This window comes from Eschrichtius robustus, chromosome 9 (assembly GCF_028021215.1).
Source record: "Eschrichtius robustus isolate mEscRob2 chromosome 9, mEscRob2.pri, whole genome shotgun sequence".
NCBI classification, from domain to species: domain Eukaryota; kingdom Metazoa; phylum Chordata; class Mammalia; order Artiodactyla; family Eschrichtiidae; genus Eschrichtius; species Eschrichtius robustus.
The window spans coordinates 37686780-37709391 of NC_090832.1; positions in this window are offsets into that span (position 1 = coordinate 37686780).

Here is a 22612-nt window from a genome sequence, read left to right on the forward strand (position 1 = left end):
AAATGTTTAGTGTCATATTCCATATTTTCCTAAACTGATGTGAATCCAAGTGGATGAATTATATAATATAGAAAACTCCTGTAAAAATTTCACAGGGAGATAGATAGCAGCCAATCCATTCTAGACACTTTCTTTTTATTTTCTTTTTTTAGTCACAGTCTTTAGAAGTGATTTATTAAAAATGATTGGATTTTCCAAATTATTAGCAACAGTATGATGCAGTGGAAATAGTAGTAGCCTAAGAGTCTCACTGTGACTTCCACTTGGGCCCTTTCAGCCTAAGACACAGCAATCTTCTGTGTTCAAAGAAAGAGATGACCAGTTTAAGATTCTGTCCCCCTTAGAATTCCAGGATTCTAATTCTTATTGCTAGAAAGCACATGATTCAATGCTGATTTAAGTAGTTCTGTGATTTAAAGATTTTTAATATCCTATGTGATATTATATATCAGCAGTTAGGAATGCTGGCTCTTATACCAGTGTGTGTGGGGTAGTACCTAGGTAGAGACTTGGCGATTATGGTTGGTATAATAATGACCCTCCAAAGATGGCCATGCTTTAACCCCTGAAACCTATGTACGTGTTACCATACATAACAAAGGGATTTTTGTAGTCCCTTTTGCAGATATGATTAAGGATTTTGAGATGGGAAAATTATTCTGGAATATCATAATCACAGGGATCTTTGTAAGAGGGAGGCAGGAGGGTCAGTGTCAGAGGGGAAGAGGTGAAGATGACATCAGAGGTCACAGAGTCAGAGAGATTTGAGGATGCTATACTTCTGACTTTGAAGACAGAAGAAAGGACCTATAGCTAAGGAAAGCAGGAAGTCTCCAGAAGCTGGAAAAGGCAAAGAAACAGATTCTTCTCTTGAACCTCCAGAAGGAACAAAATCCTGCTGACACCTTGATTTGAGCCCAGTGAAACCCATTTTGGACTTCTGATCTCCAGAATCATATCTTAATAACTTAATAAGTTTATGTTGTTTTAAATCACTAAGTTGTGGTAATTTGTTATAGCAGCAATAGGAAACTAATACAGTGATTTATATCTAGAATTAAAATTTGAGGGTCATATCAGTTGTTGTATGTGTTTCCGTCTCCTTTAATACAAACAGAAATTGTCAACCAAAGCAAGACTGAAGAAAATTTGTGATCATTCACTAACAATCGATAATACAGATAAAATGCTGTTGACTTTTATAAACAAAATATAAGAAAAGATAAATCAGTAGGTAAGTTTTTTAAGGAACTTGCTTGGCTTTTAATTGTAAATGTACACTGTTTCAGAAGGATAAATTGCCAATAGCTATTTGATGAGAATAAGAATGAAGGAATACTGTTATGCTTGGCATGGATGGTGGAAAACTGTAGGGAACTGTTTCAGTTTTTTCCTAGCCTTCCAATGTAAATAGTCCTTTAGGAAGATGTGACTTTTTGTAGTCATAGTAAATCCTGCCTGTAAGAATGATTAACACTGGCAACAGGTACTTAACAAGTCCTGGTTCACTGTCCATCTACATCCCATTTTCTCTAGCTCAGCACTTCTGTTAGTTTCAATTTTAAATGTCAAGCACAACCCAAGTGGGACTTATGAAGAAGGGAATTTATAAACATAATATATTACAAATGTCTTGTTTTCCTTCAGAATTGACCATATTTACCAAGATTCACTGTGCTTTTTTTTTCCTCACTGTGCTTTTTTTTGCCTCCCTATACAGACAGTGAAAGAATGTTGATGAGAGAGGTCCTGTGGTCATGATAGGTCCACTTTTAAGCCATGGAGATCCTTAGGGAAGGCTAATTCCAGAGTTTTCTGCTGAAGTCCACCCTCTGCCTGATGGCCTTCATTATTAAGAAATCCCATTTTTTTTTTCTTGTCTCAGTGAAATGTGTTTGGGGAGGAGGGGTGGGTGGAAAGAAGTGAATTCCCTGAATAGGGTCAGAACTACAAATTCTGTGAGTGAATGAGTAAGAATCAACTATAATGAGAGAGACAGATCTTCTTTGATGTTACAGAAAAACATAGCAAGCTACTTACATCTGCTCTCTGGAGACTTTATTAGAAGTTAGAACTGTGGGCTCTGTGGACAGAATCTGTGTTTGAAATTTGGATTTGTCACTTAGATGCTGTGGCAATACAGAATATTGTGTGGAACTTATCATATCCTTAATATTATCTTACATTGCAGACTGTTTATAATAGAAAAAAGAGTAAGAGAGGTAACTTTGCTATTCTAATGCTTTGGATATATGCCCACATAGAGACCTATGAAGGAAGAAAATATAATATCTCTCAGTCAATTACATAAAAATACATTATTTCAATTTACTCGTTTGACACTGTGTCTTGATTCATGATGCATTATAATTAGGAATATTTTCCATTTCTAAAATCATTTTAGCAAGAAATCCATCTTATTTTAAATTTATTGGATATTTGAAGAAAATATTTGAAGAGATAATATCTGAAGTCTTCCCTAACATGGGAAAGGAAACAGTCACCCAAGTCCAGGAAGCACAGAGTCCCATACAGGATAAACCCAAGGAGGAACATGCTGACTCTCATATTAATCAAACTGACAAAAATTAAACACAAAGAGAAAATATTAAAAGCGGTAACGGAAAAGCAACAAATAACGTAGAAGGGAATCCCCCTAAGCTTATCAGCTGATTTTTCAGCAGAGATTCTGCAGGCCAGAAGGGAGTGGCATGACATATTTAAAGTGATGAAAGGGAAAACCTACAACCAAGAATACTCTACCCAGCAAGACTCTCATTCAGATTTGATGGAAAAATCAGAAGCTTTACAGACAGGCAAAAGCTAAGAGAATTCAGCACACCAAATTCAGCATTCACAACAAATGCTAAAGGAACTCCTCTAGGTGAAAAGGAAAGGCCACAACTAGAAACAAGAAAATTATGAATGGGAAAGCTACATACAGTAAAGGCAGGAAATCATCCATAAACAAATATGATATCAAAATCAGCAATTATGAGAATAAGAGAGTACAAGTGCAGGAAATTGGAAATGCATTTGAAATTAAGAGACCAGAAACTTAAAACAATCTTGTATATATATATGTAGATTGTTATATAAAAACCTCATGGTAACTGCAAACTAAAAATCTACAGTAGATACACAACCAAAAAAGAAAAAGGAGTACAAACACAACACTAAAGATAGTCCTCAAATCACAAGAGAAGAGAGCAAAAGAAGAAGGGAAGGAAAAAGCCCTACAAAAACAAATCCAAAACAGTTCACAAAATGGCAATAAGAACATACATATCTATAATTACCTTAAATGTAAACGGATTAAACGCTCCAACCAAAAGACACATATTGGCTGAATGGATACAAAAACAAGACCCATGTATATGCTGTCTACAACAGACCCAGTTCGGATCTAAGGAAACATACAGACTGAAAGTGAAAAAAGGTATTCCATGCAAATGGAAATCAAAAGAAAGCTGGAGTAGCAATACTCATATCAGACAAAATGGACTTTAAAATAAAGACTATTACAAGAGACAAAGACGGACACTACATAATGATCAAGGGATCAATCCAAGAAGAAGATATAACAATTGTAAATACGTACGCACCCAACATAGGAGCACCTCAATATATAAGGCAAATGCTAACAGCCATAAAAAGAGAAATCGACAGTAACACAGTAATTGTGGGGCACTTTAACACCCCACTTACATCAATGGACAGATCATCCAGAAAGAAAATCAATAAGGAAACACAGGCCTTAAATGACACATTAGATCAGATGAACTTAATTGGTATTTATAGAGTATTCCATCCAAAAGCAGCAGAATATACATTCTTTTCAAGTGCATGTGGAACATTCTCCAGGATAGATCACATGCTGGGCCACAAAGGAAGCCTTGGTAAATTTAAGAAAATTGAAATCATATCAAGCATCTTTTCCAATAATAACATTATGAGATTAGAAATCAACTACAAGAAAAAAACTGTAAAAAACATAAGCATGTGGAGGCTAAACAATATGCTACTAAACAACCAATGGATCACTGAAGAAATCAAAGAGGAAATCAAAAAATACCTAGAGACAACTGAAAACGAAAACACTATGATCCAAAACCCATGGGATGCAGCAAAGCAGTTCTAAGAGGGAAGTTTATAGCAATACAATCTTACCTTAGGAAACATGAAAAATCTCAAATAAACAACTTAACCTTACACCTAAAGCAACTAGAGAAAGAAGAACAAACAAAACCCAAAGTTAGTAGAAGGAAAGAAATCATAAAGATCAGAGCAGAAATAAATGAAATAGAGATGAAGAAAACAATGGCAAAGATCAATAAAACTAAAAGCTGGTTCTTTGAAAAGATAAACAAAATTGATAAACCTGTAGCCAGACTCATCAAAGAAAAAAAAGGGAGAGGGCTCAAATCAATAAAATTAGAAATGAAAAGGAGAAGTTACAACAGTCATCACAGAAATACAAATGATCGTAAGAGACTACTACAAGCAACTGTGTGCCAATAAAATGGACAACCTGGAAGAAATGGACAAATTCTTAGAAAGGTACAATCTCCCAAGACTGAACCAGGAAGAAACAGAAAATATGAATAGACCAGTCACAAGAACTGAAATTGAAACGGATTAAAAAAACCCCCAACAAACAAAAGTCCAGGACCAGATGACTTCACAGGCGAATTCTATCAAACATTTAGAGAACTAACACCTATCCTTGTCAGACTCTTCCAAAATATAGTAGAGGGAGGAACACTCCCAAACTCATTCTGTGAGGCCACCAACACCCTGATACCAAAACCAGACAAAGATATCACAATAAAAGAAAATTACAGGACATAGACACAAAAATCTTCAACAAAATAATAGCAAACTGAATCCAGAAATACATTAAAAGGATCATGTACCATGATCAAGTGGGATATTTACAAGGGATGCAAGTTTTTCAGTATCCATAAATCAAACAGTGTGATACACCACATTAACATATTGAAGAATAAAAACCATATGATCATCTCAATAGATATAGAAAGAACTTTTGACAAAATTCAACTCCCATTTATGATAAAAACTCTCCAGAAAGTGGGCGTAGAGGGAACATACCTCAACATAATAAAGGCCATATATGACAAACCCACAGCCAACATTGTTCTCAATGGTGAAAAGCTGAAAGCCTTTCCTCTAAGATCAGGAACAAGACAAGGATGTCCACTCTCACCACTTTTATTCAACATAGTTTTGGAAGTCCTAGCCACAGCAATCAGAAGAGAAAAAGAAAAGGAATCCAAATTGGAAAAGAAGTAAAACTGTTACTGTTTGCAGATGACATGATACTATACATAGAAAATTCTAAAGATACTACCAGAAAACTACTAGAGTTCATCAATGAATTCGGTAAAGTTGTGGGATACACAGGAATCTGTTGCATTTCTCTACACTAACAACAAAAGATCAGAAAGAGAAATTAAGGAAACAATCTCATTTACCATCGCATCAAAAAGAGTAAACCTACCTAAGGAGGTAAAAGACCTGTACTCTGAAAACTGTAAGACACTGATGAAAGAAATCAAAGGTGAGACAAACAAATGGAAAGATACACCATGTTCTTAGATTGAAAGAATCAATAATGTCAAAGTGTCTATACTACCCAAGGCATTCTTGGGATTCAATGCAATCCCTATTGAATTACCAATGGCAATTTTTGCAGATCTAGAACAAAAAATCTTAAGTATGGAAACACAAAAGACCTTGAATAGCCAAAGCAATCTTGAGAAAGAAAAACGGAGCTGCAGGAATCAGGTTTCCTGGCTTCAGACTATAATATAAAGCTACTGTAATCAAAACAGTATGATATTGGCACAAAAACAGAAATATAGATTAATGGAACAGGGTAGAAAGCCCAGAAATAAACCCATGCACCTATGGCCAATTAATCTACAACAAAGGAGGCAAGAATATAGAATGGAGAAAAGACAGTCCCTTCAATAAGTTGTGCTGGGAAAACTGGACAGCTGTATATAAAAGGGTGAAATTAGAACATTCTCTAACACCGTACACAAAAATAAAATCAAAATGGATTAAAGACCAAAGTGCAAGACCAGATAGTATAAAAAACTCTTAGAGGAAAACATAGGAAGAACACTCCTTGACATAAATAGCAGCAATATCTTTTGTGACTCGTCTCCTAGAGTAATGAAAATAAAAACAAAAAGAAACAAATGGGACCTAATTAAACTTAAAAGCTTTTGCATGGCAAAGGAAACCATAAACAAAACAAAAAGACAACCCACAGGATGGGAGAAAATATTTGCAAATGATGCGACCGACAAGGGATTAATTTCCAAAATATACAAACAGCTCATGCAGCTCAATATCAAAAAACAACCCAATCAAAAAATGGTTGGAAGACCTAAGTAGACATTTCTGCAAAGAAGACATACAGATGGCCAAAAAGCATGTGAAAAGATGCTCAGCATCTCTAAGTATTAGAGAAATGCAAATCAAAACTACAATGAGGTATCACCTCATACAGGTTAGAATGGCCATCACCAAAAAGTCTATTAACCATAGATGCTAGAGAGGGTGTGGAGAAAAGGGAACCCTCCTACACTGTCAGTGGGAATAAATTGGTACAGCCACTATGGAAAACAGTATGGGGATTCCTTAAAAAACTAAAAATAGAGTTACCATATGATCCAGCATTTCCATTCCTAGGCATATATCCAGAGAAAACCATAGTTTGAAAAGATACATGCACCCCAAGGTTCATCGCAACACTATTTCCAATAGCCAAGACATGTAAGCAACCTAAATGTCCATCGACAGATGAGTGGATAAAGATGTGGTACATAAATACAATGGAATATTATTCAGCCATAAGAATGAATGAAATAATGTCATTTGCAGCAACATGGATGGACCTAGAGATTATCACACTAAGTGAAGTAAGTCAAAGACAGACAAATATCATATGATATCACTTACATGTGGAATCTAAAAAAATGATACAAATGAACTTATTTACAAAACAGAAACAGACTCAGAAAACAAACTCGTGTTTGCCGAAGGGGAAAGGTGAGGGGGACGGATGAATGAGAGTTTGGGATTAGCAATGCACCCTACTATGTGTGGAGTGGATGGTTGGCAGGGACTTACTATATAGCACAGGGAACTCTACCCAGTGTTCTTTGGTGACCTGTATGGGAGAAGAATCTGGAAAAGAATATATATATATATATATATATATATATATATACATACATATATATATACATATATATGTATATATAGCTGAATCACCTTGCTGTACACCTGTAACTGACACAACATTGTAAATCAACTATTTAAAGAAAAAGAAACAAAGGAAACACAGTTTGCTGCTCTTCCTGATTCGCTAGGTCTGGGGCAGGGCTGTGAATGTGCGCTCCTAATAAACTCCCAGCTTCAGCTGATTCTGCTGATCCAGGGTCTGCACATGTGTTGAAAACCACTGTTACAGTATGTACATACTTTAAGAATATAAGTCAGTTTGTTCCTCCAAACCATGTAGGGCTTTTCCATACAGGAAAAGCCAAAGTCCTGACAAAGCTTTCAGGGGGCCAGGTGCCCTGGCAGTTACCTCCCTCGCCTCATTCCCGAATCCCTTCCGCATTGTTGAGAAACTCTGGCTGCAGGGTTGTTTCTGGAACAAACCAGGCACAGTCCAACCTGAGGGCCTTTGCACAAATAGATCCCGCAATTAAACGAGTCTCCCCTAAACAGGTACAGGACTCAGTCCTTTACCTCCTTCAGCCTTTGCTTAATTCTACCTTTTCACCTGATTTTAAATTGCACTCCCCCTCCCCCCTCCCACCAAGCTACTTGGCATGTTGATTTCTGCAGCATTGTCTCCACCTGACCAGTAAGAACTACATCATTGCTTATTATCTACCTCCTCCCACTAAAACTCAAGTTCCACGAACACAGAGACCTGTTTATTGTATTTACTGGTGTTCACAGTAGTGATATTCTTTCCCAGGACATAAGAGGTGCTCAACACATGCGTGGAATATGTGTTTACAGAACGGAGATACCCTAATCTGACCCTGTTTGTTCATGCTGTGGACACAGGCATTAAGTCACCTCAAGAACAAGGCATAAAGAACCATTTGCAGAAAATGTCTCCTTTGCAAATGAGTAAAGCCAAGTCACCCAAGTGTGTGTGTACGGGGAGTGATGAGTGGGTAGGACTTTAAAAATGCTATTGCCAAATGACTTAGTGCAATTTGACAATTCCACAGCTGTCAGCTATTTGTTGTTTTTGTGGTTGATAATCAGTCTGTTGGGCAGTAGAGGCAGGTGGAAGGTATATCCCCTCTCCACAACCCTATAACCAGAGTGTATCACATCCAAGATGAGGCTTAGAGCCCATTCTGATAAACATATAAACGTTCATTAGCAATCAAGCACCAAGCAGTCACATACTCTAAGTTCAGAGAGTTCCCTACACTTTGTCCCCAAGCATTCCAAAAATAGGGTAAAAATTTCACTCTGGGGCAAATGCACTGATACCCACCAGGCAGAACTGGTCAAACCTTTCATCTCTTCAGGTATTTGAGACATCCATGGAGGCAGGGCGGCTGAGGAGGGAGAACCCAGCCCCACAGGTTGCTCACAGTACAGGCAGGGTACAGGGGAAGGTGCTGGGTTGATGGGCTGCTCGGTCCCTAGACCCTGTCCACCCAAGGGTGGTGGCATCTGTGCAGTTTTCAAGGCAGCCACGTGGCTTGGCCATTGCTCATTGTGCCAAAGAGAAATTATTTGTGATGTTCCTTAGAAGTAGAGGAAGGTATTTAAGGTGCTTGGTAGTCTTCTCTAGATATAGAATCTCATTTAAGTTACTTCAAAGTTAACTAAAGGCCCCTAGAATATAGACTAAAGGTATTCAAACACCTTACACTATTTATACTGAAATATTTTTATTTAAACTACACATAGACAATATAATAAGCATCTTTATATATACACATATATAAAGTTTAAAATGTGTTTGCTAAAATCATCAACACATTAAAACTATGCAAGTGAAATCGTTTCAAGGTGCTTTGCTTTAACATCAAAGCTGGCAATGAAACAAAAACCATTTAATTCATTGAACTCACTGGATTTCCCAGTCCCGAGGACAAATGAAATAAAGAAACCTACAACCATTGCATAGTTAAAATTCCAAATTCCTAACTCTAACCATTTACATTCTGTTTGTAGGACCTTCACCTTTGGAAACTCCTATCATCTTTCATGTAGACCAAACCCTAACACTAAACACCTGACACTTAACACCTCAAATAGGGGATAATCAAACTTCTTTAAAAAATCTCCTGGACACAATTGGTGAGTTTGTTCACGACTAATACACAGAAATACACATTCAGTAAATCTCACAAAACTACTAGCCTTTTCTACCAAACATTAAAACAGTTTGAATTGTAACAGGAAAGGCTTCCTGTCCTTAAACAGGCAGAGTTGAGAGATGTCAAAGGTAGTTTGTAAATCTAAGTGGTTTAGAACAACTCAAAAGCGTTTAATCGAAGCAGAATGTTTCCTTACAGCTCCTAGTCCAACCCCTGCTAGTTGTGCGAGGCCAGACTAGGCACCCCTGTATTGTGGAGTTTTGCTCTAAATCCTAGGCAGAGCAGCAGGGTGGGGTGGGGAGAAAGTGGCCACATCTTCCTCTGCTTGGGTGACCAGCCTCTGGTTTGCCCAGGACTGAGGGGTCTTCCCGGATGCAGAACTTTCAGTGCTAAAAGTGAGACAGTCCCAGGCAGCAGGGCCAAGTTACTCACCCAACTTGAACCCTTGGCTCCTCTCCTAGAAGGATCCCTCCCAGCTGTCCCCAAGGCTGGGAGGATCTCCCAAGAGTGGTTTTCTTGTTCACAGTAAGCTGCTGAGCTTCGGAGGACTGTGTCCAAGCTTCTTCCCTCCACCCTGCTTAGCCATGTTCATGGGCTCGGCCCCTGAAGGCCCCAGCTACCCCTCCTCAGCCCCAAAAACCTAACCAGATAGGAGGCTGATGGTGGCGGGGCAGGTGCGGGGCTGCAGGCACAGGTGGCTGTTTGGTTTCTGCTGTATAGCAGGGTGATTTGGTTATACGGATATATATTCTTCATATTCTCTTCCATTATGGTTTATCACAGGATACTGAGTGCGGTTCCCTGTGCTATACAGTGGGACTTTGTTGTTTATCTATTTTCTGTTTAATAGTTTGCACCTGATGGTCCCAAACTCCCAAACCATCCCTTCCCCACCTCCCTTGGCATCCACAAGTCTGTTCTTTATTAGATCCCTTTAATAATTAGATCAGACTGAATATTCGTGGAACGAGAGAGCCGAGAAGTAGCAAGAGGTTATTATTGGCATAGCTGACCACTAGAAGCCCCTTAGGACCATGTTTCCATAACTTAGGAAGCACAGGGCATGCTGCCTCTTGTCATCGAAGTGCTATGTGGGTACCAGGCCGTCAGCAAGTTATGAGCTGCAGAACTTAGGTTTTCGTGCAAGTTTAAATGTCACTCTTCAAAGACTCAGCGTGTCGTGAAACAAACTTAATTGAACCCAATCACCTTTTTCCTTAACCTGGCAAGGATTCAACACCCCTTATCAGTCGCAACAATTCTCTTGTCAGCATTCATGTCACCAAGAGGAAATGACCCTGATCCCAGTTCCAGTGTTTCATGGTGACATGCATCCATACTTGTCCTATTCTCTCCTACGGGACACATCATCCCCATCTTAGGAAATGTGTTGTCAGTTGGGTCTTTCTCACAGCAACATAACTAGTTACTGGTGGAGAAAAGATGTAGACCCAGGTCCACCCAGCCACCCAGCTGGCTTCTATTCCTTGATGCTGGGAACCATGTGAACTCAGCTGTAGCCTTGCTCCTTCCTATTGTAAACCTAGGCTTTCTTGGCTGCTTTGATGCCAGGAAAAAAAAAAAAAAAAGGATTGGATATATACTATCACTAACCTCAATAATTCTTATTTTAGAATTTTAGTGGGCGGGATTGAGAAACAACCCTTGTTGTTATTCTTGAAATTTATTCTTGAAGTTGTTACTAGATTGAAGTACAGCCGTGAAATGTTAGCGCCCATGCACTGCAATGGATTTCAGTTATCCATACAAAATCTTTCTTTAATAAAAGTGTAATAAAAACCTGACTAATCATACATATAACCAGTATTTGATCCAATTCATTGGAAGTTCTGAAAATACTCACCAGCCTTGGTAGCCAGCGTATCCAATCTATTTTTTAAATTCTTTTTTGAAACATAATTTTTTTTTACTCAAAATCCCAGGAATATTTTTAATAATAAATGAAATATATCCTAATTATGTCTATTCCATTAACAAAATGGGGATAACTTTGAAGTGTGGGTGGAGGCAGAGGAATTTTTACTCTTGGCTTATCTAGCAAGCAGGGCTAGCTTTTTGGGCATGCGGTGTGTATCACATATGATCCCCATGCTCAGAGGAGTCTGCTGCTTGGTTTAATGCTCTACTGTCCTCTTCAGGAAATTCTTAATATACTATTTTTGAGCATGTGGTGAGCAGAGGAGATACCCTGGGGGGACAGCCCTGCCAGTGTTTGTGATCTAACAGCAGTGCCTGATGGCTCTGACTCAGTCCCCTGGGCACAGCATGCAGAGCAATTGGTCTGGCCAGCCCCAGGGCAATCCAAGGAGCCACTGGGCTGAGTGGGTGACCGGGAAAGGACCTGGGACCAGATTGGCAGTGGTGACAGTGAAAGCAGCAGAGGAAGTGACTGCTGTACCCCTGGGGAAAGCAGAGGGCCCAGGCAGCCCTGGGAACTGTGGGGAGGCCGGCTTGCCCGTTAATTCACCAAGAGAACCGGTCCCTGCAGCTCCTGCACAAATATTAACTATGGTTTAGTGCTGGGACAGGAACTGCTAGTGCTCAGGCAGTAAACTTTGTCAAATTATTACAAGATAAAAGCATACACATGGATATTGCAACAAAGCATATCAGAGTTGTTAGAATTATTCAAAGAGTTTAGAGTCTCTGGTTGTGAAAACTGCGGCAACATTGTAAACAAATATCCACTTAACACATAGAAATTAGTCTGTAGCTAGCAGTAGACAGCTCTTTTCCTGTGAACTTCAAATGAACAAATTACTAACTAGGAAGACAATTTTAAAATTATTTTTCTTGTTATTGAAGATAACAGTAGCAGAACACATAAGTAGGTGTTTTCAATGATGTAGAAACCATGAAGCCATTTTCAGCTTCTTAAACAACTTCAAGTTATAGGAAATATCAGAGGAAATACTAAAATGCCACTGTATAATTTTTAAAATTCAGATTACACGAAACTGATTTTTATGAAGAGTTAAATCTTTTTAGAAAAATTGTTCTGTGAACCATTAGTTCAAATGATGAAAATTTATATTTCAAAATAATTTATCAGAAATATACCCAATATTGTCACTTTTTTAAAAATATTCTTCACAGCTCCAGTAATAGGTGTATCAGCAGAAAGATTCTTCTCAAAATTAAAAATTATAAAAAACCATTGATGCATTTGCCGAGATAATTGATGTCATATTTATATTGATTGCAAATGAATTGGCTAAAAGCATAGATTTTGATGACTTAATCGTAGAAAAGTGAGTCAAATCTTATGATCAATCAAAATATCCCACTTAATAGGCTATTGTATTTAAAATTAGAACACCAAAATACTATGTTTTATAATTTATATTTTATATGGTTATTTATGTTACTATTACCCTCATTATGTTTTGTAAGTAATAAAATATTTTAAGGGAAAATCTTTTTTAGCAGCACTTTCTTCTTACTCCTTGAAAAAGGGGCCCCGCAAACTGTGTAGTCCACCCTGATAGCAAGGTTTAGCACCGATGCTCCCCTCCAGACATCTTCTCCTTGAGTTCTTATTCTTTACAACTTGAACTGACAGATGCTTTTGCCCATTAGAAATAGAAATGTTTCATGTTTAAGAATATTTGCCTTTTAGCACTCAAAACAACACATTCACTGAATATGCTCTGTTTTTCCATGAATTATTAGCCTCGGCCTCAGCCTCTCAGCCCTTTGGCTTTTGCCTGCCTACCTGCTTTTGGAGATGGGAAGGCTAGTTCCACGGTGTGTGGAGCACAAGGTTGTTATATCCTTACCAATGGAGGGTTTTTCATAGTTTTCACTCAATTTGATACTTCCCCACTGACCTACCAGTCATAACTCAGTGTCCATTTGTTTGACTTCATCCTAAGAGTCTTGGTCAGCCTGACATAACAGTGACAAGAAGTTCAGGTGTTCTGGTGGCTTCCACTGTGAGGCTGGAAAGATTGATGTCTAGACAGCTGTGTGCAAAAACCTCTCTGCACGTGGAGATCAACATATCCCCAAAGGATATAATGAGTAAAACTAGAAGAATAATGAAGAAAAATGACAGGCGCATGGAAGGGGAACAAACAGGGTATGCCTCTGGTAAATAACTCCCTGAAGGACTCTTAGAAAAGACTTACTGATTAATTGAATCAATCCATCATCCTTGGGGTGACAGCATCAATTTGCAATCTTTTCTGGGAGTTGTTTTATTCCATTGCTGTTACCACTTAAATTCATATGAGGGTACAATGAGAGGTTAAAAAGTATACCTGTTTTATTATTAGGGTACCACAGTTCTGTGCTCTCATTAGAGAAACAGCTTACATTGATTTTAATAATGGTTTAAAATGTCGGAACATCAACATGTGGCTTATACAAGGATTTGTCCTCTTTGAATTTATCTTACAGAAATCAGCTTTTAATACCCATCAAAATTTTAAGCTCATTTGCTTCTAAACTCTATAATGTTTAAGAATTTTTGAAAAATGATCTTCTTTATAATTCTGGGGAATATAAAAATATCTATCTTTATCCCTTTTAGGAGGAACTCACCTTCATTTTCTTTGTGGTCACTGGCAGCCATAGCTTGTGATACTTCTGCAGATTTCAGTGGTTAATGAGACCCTTGAGTGTATTCTCTAGTTCGAGCTTTTGTTGAATTAAAAGGAATAGAGTATATACATGTTGTGGAGATTTTGCTCTCATACCTATTAAAAATGATTGTTTTAAGACACTAGCATGTTTTACATTGGACATAATATATCAATCACAGATTTCGTTCTTTCCTTTCTTGGGAGTGGGTGGAAGGTAGATGTAATACAGTGAAAAGAGGATTGAACATGGATCCTAAGCAAAGATTCACATGTGAGGAGAATAATTTGGGCTTCATTTTTTATAATGTAAGGATTTTGATATCAAAGCTTCCTGAGTATAAGCGTTGATTGCCATAATTTTACCCAAGACTGATAAAATGTCTGAAGGAAGATTTTTCTTGAAAATCATAGGAAGTATTCAAGATGGAACAGCTTGAGTAATCTTAATCTCTCTAATATTAGCTATTCATAAATGTATTATGAAAGAAGTAGAAGGACTTCTAACCCTGAAACTGAACATACTTGGTTGACTAATATATAAGAACATATCATATATACATGTTAACATATGGGTACATGTTATTGATATTTAAGAGAACTCTAACATGTGGGTGAAAAGTGTTGCCTGCCACTTCAGTAAACAAAGGATGTTGCAGCCATCAAGCCAGCAGGCACTGCAGCCGCCCCTGACTGTGCACACTGAGGGGATTCAGGATGGAGAGAAGCAGGACACTGGCCCTAGAGACCTGAGGTGCATATCAAAGGAAGGATTTCAGTGAGCCGAGACTCTTGCATCTTCCCATACACAGAAAAGTGCTAAATTCATTAACTTGAGATGTCTGGTTTTCTTTAATTAATAGTAATCTTTTGATGTTCTGACTACTTGGTTTTTGTTGCAAAAAACTCCTGTATGTCCCGGCTCCTCCATTCCCTCTTCGGAGCAGTCCCTCAGGGGAGTGACTGAGAGGCTGTCTTCCGGGCTCAAGTCCTCAGTTTTGTCTGCCAGATAAAACATAATTCTCAACTTTTAGGTTGTGCATTTTCCCCAGTAGACAAACATAAAAATGCATATTTAACATCGAAACTATACGGAACTTAATACACAATAATTCAGAAGCATTTTCTGGTCTTACACTGTCTTAGAGTCTTCCTTATCAGCGTTCATTGTGATTTACACAGTCCAGAGCCACTTGACAAATCCCAGTTGTCTGGGGTGTAGTTTATTCTATTCTAACCAGAGTACACATAGTAGAATTTGTTGTAGAATGGTGAGGTATTTGCATTTTCAGGATAAATGGCAATCTTGTATAATCTCTTAAGCTCTGTTGGCCTTAGTTTACTGTTTCTATAATGAATGAGTTTATATCTCAAGTTTGTTCTACAATGTGATCTATTTAAAATGTTTATTTCTGAGTTCAAATTGTCCACTTGTTATAGTACAGTGGAATGTTGGATATTTGCTTCACTGTTTCAGAGATTATGTTTTTTAGTAGCTACCAGATGAAGATCTTGGTACCACCTGTTATTTACCAAATGCACGTCTTATTTAGTGGAGAACTCCAGACTAAGGAATCTTTTCTTTAGATCGCGTGTAAATACATGATCTTTTCTTAGGTTTGACCTATTAACTTTTGTCTCTTTTTATGCAACTGAGGTCTTGTGTGCACTTGCCCTCACAGTGGGAAGCAGCATCCTGACAGACATTCCTCACTCCTTCAATGAACCTGCATCAGCATACTTTTCACACAGGGAACATAAGTGAAAACAAGCTTGATCGTGTACAAGGCTCTCACCATGTGGCCTAGAAGTGAAATACTACAAGTTGATATTCAGCTTCTTGTAATGCTTCCTTAAAGCCTCCCTTATTTTCAGTCAGTTTTGGCATTTCGGCTTCTGGGGGCTGTTGTGCGTCTGTGTGCTGTGAGAGGAAGGACATAACCCCAGCAGCCTGGAGCAGACCAAGCCCTCTATCCCTTGAGTACATATGGTAAACCTCAGCTGACATTGTGGCTATACTATCACAAGTGCCGGGGGTTTGTCTTTTCAACTTGCCTATCCTATTTCAAAATGCTCACTATAATTGTCATCAAAGTCTATGTCATCAAAGGGGCAATAAGTGAGTATTTTAAATTATTTTATGTTAAATAATTTGACATACAAAAAAATGAAAAACCCTACCTATGTTAACCAAAGTTTTATTTAATATAGTGCCATATAATCCAGCTATTAGCCGGATGCTAACTCTAAATTCCAGATAGAGGAGGGAAAAAAGTTCTCCAAATGACAGCAAGTCTATTCCAGGCAGTCTCGTAAAAGAACCCTTAGAGATAATGAAAGTATGTGTTACCTATGACTGAGCTAAAATGGTGCCAAGGCCTGGCAATTCCTTTTTACTGCTGACACATCCCTGTATGGTATAGAACATCAGCATTGCCTCCATGTCAATGGAATAGGGTGTCCCTGTCAATGACATAATCGAATACACTTTGAGAAGGAACAAGGGCTTTTAGGGATGGCTCAGAAACTTGATTGTTTTTCCATTTATTTTTAAAATGCAAATTACACTAGTAAGTCAAAAAAATCACTCTGTTAAAAATACATTCAGAATTAACAAATGCAAAAAAAAAAAAAAAAAGACACAGGATTGTAACTCTTGCCTTCTGATATTAGGTTTATAACAAAAGCTCAGCCTAGAAAAATAGCATTCTTCACCGGATTTTGAGGAGGATACAGCTGTACAACTTAGATGTTTTTCCAGATAGAATCACACTACTGTGCTCCCTGCCCACTGATTCCTTTTTAGTAGTCAACAACTGTTTTTAAAAATTTTGGTGGTGATGATAGTAGTGATTAGATGGTAACTTGGCTGCAACTTAAAGCAGGAATATGAGGGTTTAGTCTCTGTGCATTTAAATCTCTATCCATATACATGTCTTATAAGGTGGAATCTCATCACAGCATGAATGTACGGTGAAACCTCATTTTTAATAGTCACATTAATACTCACATCAGAATAATTTCTGGCATGTATAGTATCTATATTTTAAGAATCAAAGGATACATTGGTAAGTATTTTTCTCATACATTAAACATGCATGTCACTATAAAATCATCATATGAGGTTTCACTGACATGTTTGTGATTGTATAATTTTATGCATGTATATATGGACAAACATATACAAACCACTGAGAAAATTCAAGCATAAGTGCTGGAACTTTTTTCTGTAGTTTATATTCTAATAGTAACCTTTGTTCCTTTGTTATTTTCAAATGCGTATATGTGTAGATCACAGACATCCATGCAGACACAGTAATGGGACTGGTTTATGTAGATTTGGATGGGCTAACGTTCAAAGTAGGTTAACCCAATAACTGAAACTTCTTAGAAACAAGGAGAAAAAGTTGCTCCATGCCAATTTATAACTTTTCAAGTCTGAATTTCACTGCATTTAAGGGTGGTGTATTAGTTCTAAAAAGAAAAAAATTGATTTTAGTGTCTCAGGTGGATCCAAAAAAAATGACTCATCTGAGTTCCTGACAAGCCTGAGCTAATTATGTTTTTCACTAATGAAAACCAAATAATGTTTGAATATATAGAACAAAATTTCCTAGGAATTCAGAATATTCCATAAATACATTGACCTACTATTAAGTTTCCAAAGGCATCTTGTTGCCAACTACGTCAACAGCACAGTTTTTCTGCCACAATAATACAGGAGGATTAAAATACACTCTAACACACAACAGATCCCCCAAATACCACAAAGAGATCTCAAATATTTCACCAAGGTAACTATTGCTCCCCCCACCCACCCAAAAAATAATCTTGTACGCTGAAGTTAGGAAAAAAAGTTCACCTACATAGGGGCTTCCATTTGAATTAGATATAAAAGAGTAAACATAGCTAATACATATTCAGTTGGCCTCTGTTGATAGAAATCCACAACTGTTTCTGTGTTAGTAAAAGACATTTGTAGATACTTATAAAAGCACCTAGAGTGCAATAAATAAAATCAGTGAGTTAAGCCATTTCTGTTCTCTGCTTCCAGTAGATTAATGTGTTTAGTAGATTGATACGTTCCACTTTGTCCCACCCAACCCCCTCAGAAGACCTTATTGAAGAATTATAAAGATGACGATTATTACTTTGTTATTATTACTTGTCTTTTTTTGGCCACCATGGAGGCTCAATGGTAAAAGCACTTTGCTGACAGCTGGCAGTTTTTGTACACAGACACACTGCAGTTGCTGAGCTATGCAGTCTTGTTTCTTGACATGACACACACAGACTTGAACTCATTTGGAATTAATAGCAGTGTGTTAGCCTAAAGGAAGTGACTTGGGGATGTCTGCACTGAGATTCTCAGGCGCACAACTTAGGTGGGTTAAGGCAAGTATGTACGGTACAGCCTTTAGGGCAAACAACCTGCCATTTCTGACTTCAGTTACAGGGTCATCATGGCATGTTTCGTTTGTTTGTTTTTTGCAATTACATTGCCTACATAGCCGTGGTGCTATCAAGACATATGGAGTGCAGAAGACAGGGCTCTCAAGCTAATGTGCCCTGGATGACTTCGCAGCTGGCAGAGGCCGACTGGCTGGGCTGCAGAGCAGTTAGTGACGGCCAGCAGAGGGCACCAGCACGTCTCCTTATGAACTTTCCAGAGGCCTGGGAGAAAGCAGCCTGCTTCCAGGAAATCCATGATGGGCGTATCCTGCGTATCTGTCTGTTTCAGTTAGGAAGAGGAGGCCAAGTAGAATTGGTTGTGTGCGCGCATGTCTGTGTGTGTGTGCCTGTGTGTGTGTGTCTGTGTGTGTGTGTGTGTGTGGTCCCAGTGTACATGGAGGCTTTATGTTTTGTTAGTATGTATATATATTTAAACTTAGTTGCTTCTTGCTCTTCAAAAAATGCAGGAGGCCACTGCGAAACAAGTTCTTTGAACGGTCCAGGAGCTGATATACTGAAGCCATTTGTATTATTTCGACCTGAGAGAGAGAGAAAAAAGATGTTTTTAATCAAGGGTGAGAGCTCAGCACCTTTTCTCACCTCTCCAAGCACAAGAGTAAACCAAAAAACAAGAAAAAAAAAAAAAAAAAGAGATCCAAAGCCCAAATTGTGCTTTAAATAGACAATTTTCCTCTCCTCTTTTTCCTCGGTGCAACCTTTTGGATAGAGGCCATTTATGGTAATTTAAAATCCATTTTCTGGGGGCAAATGAATATGTATTGCTGTACAATTAGGCTGTCAAAAAGAATGCAGTGTTTTCAAATGTGGTCTGATATATCATGGAGTATTCTCACATTTATACTGCAGGGAGCCCAAACAGATCTCGACCTGCTTCGGCACATAGGTCAGTGGTAGTCAAAGCAGCTACTTTGTTAGAAAATCAACCTGCGGGCGTGGGAATGTTTTTCCACAGCAACTTCATAGCCATTATTTGTTTCAAAGAGTTCTCCAAACTGTAAGAGAAAAATTAATGAAAACTCTTCCCTTTTAGATGGATTATAGATAATCTGAAGAATTACAGGCCAAGAACATTCACCCAACTTAACTTTAAAAAAAGAGGACTGTCTATTCATTGACTACAGGAACTGAAACACAGCTGTGAATGGAGGTCAGTTAGGACAGTGTTTTCAAAGCCTTGTCCAGGCTCTGAGCCACAGAAGATTTCCTGGGTATAATGGAAACCCCACAGCTAAAACTGCACATTGCTTTTAAGCATCTGTTTTCCTTCTAAGGAACGGCTTTTATTTCCAGTTGCTATATAATATCATTGGGGTGCTTGAACTGGCCCATGATGTTAAATTACTCTTCTTTTATGAGACTTATTTATGGCAGGTTGACAGGAGAAGGTCCACCCCACAGGACAAAGATACAGGAGATGCTCAGGTCTCTGCCTCTCAGCAGGGGATGAAGTTTATGCTTGAATCCGTTTTGGTTTTTCATGGGATTTTAATAGGCAGTGACTCTCCAGTGATTGTATTTGAGGGCTACACAGTTGAAAAAGCGCTTCATTCAACACCACATATAATGTGAAATCAAAAGGGAATAAAGGGAACGCAGGAAAAGGGGAGGGTGCAGGCATGTATGGAACTATGGCAGCTAAGTTAGTGTGAGGAAGTAAAGATAAGTAAATATAAAATCAGGGAATGAAATGTCAGAGCAAACTCAGCAGTCCACATAAGAATTTGGAAAAAACTAAGCGGTCAGGAAAACCGGTTGATAATTGGGGCTGTGTAAGTAACAAGTTGTGTGACCTTTGTTTTTCTTTTCTTTCATCTAGTTTCCTCACCTGTAAAATAAAATCTTAGTGTTCTAGTACTTGAGGTCTGCTAGAGGATTCTTTGTAGAAGGCATGGTAGTAGTATTTTGACTGGTGACTTATTAAACATTTAACTTATTTCATGAGCAGTGAGACTTGAAAACTCTTATATAATTTTACTATTCTCAGGCAGTAAGGAGGAAAATAATATTTTTATTACTTTTGGTTCAGCATTTAAAGTACTTATAAACTCATGAGAAGTTTTGTCTTCAAGGAATTTCATTCTGGACATTAAATTTGAGGAGTCCTCTATTTAAAGACAATATTGGAATTATAAATGCCTGGTTTGAAACTATAGTCTTGAATATATATAATCAGCATTGTCATGTTATTATCAGAGCTGATCCTTACAGAGTGGTTGCATCTAATTTATTATATTTTGATCATATTTATTGATCATTCATATTGACCAACACAATGTAATATTATATGATAAGAATGTTGTGTGATATTGTCAGAAGCAAGAAATTGCAGGACTTGTAGATGTTCTGGTCTACTCTTGAGCACAAACATATTGTTACATGTTACTTGGGCTGATATATGTGATATATTGTTTACAGAGGAAACCTTTTGAGAATGAAATACAGTGTATGGTGATTTCTGAGTTGATAAAATCTTTTCATGAGTAATATTGGTTAACATAAGCATTGTTACTACATCTAAGAAATTATCTTTATTAAACATGTAGTATGTGACATGTCCTATGTTGTACATGCTCTACAAGCATTGTTTTATGTAAATTCAGAACAACTATATGAAGTGCATATGCTATTGTCTCTATTTTGCAGGTGAGGAAACTTAGGCTTGGTGAGAATAAAGTTATTCAAATAAAGTTATAGGTCCAGGGTCATAAAGAATTTTATCTCATGCAGTCTGCCTTCAGTAGCTCATCTTAACCCCTACTCCTTACCACTACTCCTTACTGCTTTGACTTTATTTTTTAATAGAACACTTTACACAAGGCTATGTTACAATATTGAGAAGAATGGTAAAGAATGTAAAGGATTTATCATTTTATTTTTTGCTTAAGCTATCAAATCTGGGAGGATAGGAATGTTATGGTATAAATAGAAATACAACTATAGTATGGGGCAAAACAAAAAGAAATATCAGAGGAAAAAGATTAAGAAATGTTTCCTAAAGGAAGTATATTTTAAGATACAATTTGAAGGAGAGTGGGATTTGAAAGAGTGGAATTTGGGGAAAAAAACCCAACATTTGGTGTCAAGAGAACAGCATGGACAATTGGAAAAATACATGTCATATTTGCAGATGGTAAGAGTTTTAGTTTGGCTGTAAAAAAAAAAAAAAAAAAAGGATAAGGGGAGATATCAGACTATGTGTGCCCTCAATAGATGATAAGCTTCAGGAAGCAGAGACCAGTTCTTATTTATCATTACGTTATCCTGGGGTCTCCCAGCATTGTCTGCATATGGTTGAGACTATTAAAGGTTGAAGAGGAGAGGTAATATTTCAGTAGAACACTGGGGCCAGATCAGAGTAGATTTGCAAAGTCTGATAAGGAGTTTTGACTTTGTTCAGTAGGCAATAAGGAGTCATTGATAGGTTTTGGACAGGGGCCTAACATAATCAGAGTGGTGCTTTAAGAAGATTAATTTGGCAGTCACATGGAAGGTGGGATAGGAGTTCTAAAATAAGAAAGAGACTGGAAAACTTCAGTTAATGATTGCCTGAATTAGGGCAGTGGTTTTGGGAATGTAAAAGAGGGGATGTGTGATGTCCTGTTTACAAAAGGGATGCTTTGAATGACATACAGTATTGGCTGATTTCTGAACTCTTTTTTATGAGTGGTGATACCAAATGCTTTTGGGAAACTACAAGAGACACACACAAAATGCAGGCATGATGCATAGATCATTCCCTTTGTAAAGAAAAGCTTAAAAGGGGATGTATAAGGATTACTTTAATCTCTCTGGAGGAGAAGTAATCCAAAAAATGTGTTTATTATCCTACACACTAACAATATTAAAAGGTAAAATGATTCAATGGTGGAGGACAACGACGACAAACACATATCTTCAAAGAGAGAAGCTCACATTTCGAAATGAATTGGAATCTTACTTTCTATTTTGATCTTCGCTTGCAATTCAGCATATCACTTGATGCTGATATATAGAATTTGTTATCAGTTGTTATCCAAGGGAATTTGCCTAAACACAGATATAAAAATCAGGCTCTGATTGTATGTCTGCTCTCTTGAGTGCTAGAGTTAAGGGTCTGATAAGTTTCAGTGTTAATATTCTGGTTTCATTTTCACTTTT